Genomic DNA, 2922 nt, shown 5'->3' on the forward strand with positions numbered 1-2922 from the left:
GTAGGGGAGTGGGAGGGGGGTCTGGGGGACTTTGGGGATAGCATTTGAAATGTAAATGAAGAAAATACCTAATTAAAAAAATAAATTGGAAAAAAGGAAAAAAAAATAAATAGTATCTTATCTGATTCATATTACCCTTCCCAGCCTCTGAATAATGTAAATAACCTTTTCTTACATTGAATAGTGCAATTTAGCATTTTGGTAAACAAGGCAAAACAGTTACTGCATATTTAAAAAATAATAAAATATAGAAACTGCCATCAACGGCTAGACAACCTTGAGTAGGTTATTTAATTCCTCCTGTGAGATGCGCAGGATACAGAACATCTATCCTTCAGATTTTTTTGAATGCAAACATTCCAGGACAGTGGCTAGCAAACACTAAGCCGCAAACCCTCAACTATTACTGTGTCTTAAGTGGAGTTTCTCGAGATCTACCATAGACCTGCTTTGTTGTGTCTGGACTGGAGTTGTTTTATTATTATTCTGCTTCATTAAGGTGAGGAAAGAGTGAGTCAGACTGGGGTGGCTGATCAAGGGATCCTTCCAAAAAGAGCCTTACATTAAGGAAGTGCTTATGTCTTGCCTGAGAATCCCAGAACAGCACAGTGGTTCTCAGCTAACAGCTCAAAAGGGACAAACAGTTCCCACAGGCTTTGTGTACATTGATATTTGAGCAGATAAGTAATTTTACTTTGATATAATCTATATTGATACCTGTCTTAACAATTACATCCACTATTGTGCAAAATCGTAACACATTTCTTAACTAGTTTATTCCAAGATAAAGATGAGCTGTAGTCAGGTAGCACAGTGCATCCATAGAGTGAGTATGGTGTCTTCCAGAGTCTCATTTACCAAGAATAGTGTAGGAAGGTGGAACAGCATTTACTAAAGCAAATAAAAGGAGATCATAGGGTATAGACATCAAGTCTACATGCTATAAGGAGAATATGAGGTTTTGACCGACTGTGTGCATTACTATGTGTATTTAATATTCTATGATCTTTACAATGATACTGTGTAATGATCTTTATAGTGATACTGTGGGTTTGTAATGATCCTTACAGAGGTACTGTGGCTTTAATTATTCTGAGGAAAAACTCTGTTTTTACTCCAACTTCTTTTTTGTTATAAGGTAAAATTTTTAATGTATTTTTTTATAGTAGAACAGTTAATTTTTCTTTTAAATGGAAGATCTTACTAGAAAATTAAGGAAGAAGAAAGCTGCTTAGAGATCTTTTGGGTCACCATCAGATTCCTCTATGATGTATTTACATCCTGAAGGTATTGTATATCATTGTCCAATCTGCTTTTAAATAGTACGATGTAAAGATAGAGTAATCTACCACATTTTTCTATTGGATCAGAACTATATCTTTTATATGTTTTCTGAGAGACTGTAAAGACGTTATCAAAATAAGAGGAAAATAGTAATTTCCCCATTGTATTAATTCCCCTAAACCTATAAATCTACGCCTATTGCTGCCTTGGTAAGTTCATCATGTCCTCCAGGGGGCACTAGATAACAATAGTGAGTGGATTTGGTGTGCAGGTGTAAATGACAGGTGCGCAGAATAATACAAAGGGCAGCATTCCAAGTGCATTGGCGATAATACTAGAACCTGTCAGCATGCATCCATACAAATGTAGGCATCCTTGGGATGTGAATGTAGACCACACACTTTACTTGGGATTCTTTAGAGTCTTTTCTTTTCAAAGGGAGGCCTACAAGATAAGATTTACAGACCTAGTATATGTTCATTTTCCAGGGTGCAGAGTTCACTCTCCTATACAAAGAATCAGACAAAGTCAGAGTTACATATAGTCTGAGCAGCTGTGTAATGAGCACAGATCCTTTGTAGTACTAACCTGCATAGGAACCTTAGGCTGCATTGCATGTAGGGACATATGGGGTAGATTTAGTCATGCCAACAGAGACCAGTGAACATGTGCTCCAAGGCCAGGATCCAGCCTAGACCTACAAGACTTGAGCCTATACAGGTTGGACAATGGTCAACAACTACCTCCATGGTAACCAAGGAGTCCTATATTCTATTCCAAAATATCAGATTCTAATCCCGGAGAGAATTCATAATTCAGTCCTTTATTAACTGTGACTCTTAATGTCTTTTTCTTTCTTTCTTTCTTTTTCTTTTTCTTTTTTTTTTTTTTTTGAGACAGGGTCTGACTATGTAGACCCAGCTTGCTGAAACTCACTATGTGGACCAGACTGGCCTTGAACTCACAGAGATCCTTCTGTTTCTGCCTCCCAAATACTTGGATTAAAAGTATGCACCACCATACCTGGCAGATCTACATGTTTCCTATCTTGTTATAAAGAATCATCTCAACTTCTGTCTTTCTAAATCTCTAGCTTGTTTGTTGTCTGTTTACACACACACACACAATGTTTATTCAATATCTCAGCAATATAATTTGTTGTTAGGCCTGCAATATGTTCTTGTATTTACTTTAATGTTAGCTTTGGCCTCAGTGCATAATGTGAGATAAAAACTATAGTCTTTAGCCAAATGCCTGCCACTGAGCTATACTCCTAAGAAGATTATATTTTCAAGAGTCCCTTCTCGTTTTATCATTACACCTTGTCAGCCCTTAAAATTCCGCATTTTCCTTTTCCAAACATACTTGTAGGATGATAACCCCATACTTAAAGTAATACTTGTTACTATGTTATACTCTGTTAATCTTAATATATATATATATGTATATATATATATGTATATATATACATAGAGAGAGAGAGAGAGAGTCTTTGATTTCCTGATACAGTCCCCACAGCCATGACTAATGAAAAGCAGTGACAGCCACGAAGCCAGCACAGCACAGCGGTCTGAGAGTCCAGCACAGCGGTCTGAGAGACCAGCACAGCGGTCTGAGAGTCCAGCACAGCGGTCTGAG

This window comes from Mus caroli, chromosome 1 (assembly GCF_900094665.2).
Source record: "Mus caroli chromosome 1, CAROLI_EIJ_v1.1, whole genome shotgun sequence".
Classification (NCBI taxonomy): Eukaryota; Metazoa; Chordata; class Mammalia; order Rodentia; family Muridae; genus Mus; species Mus caroli.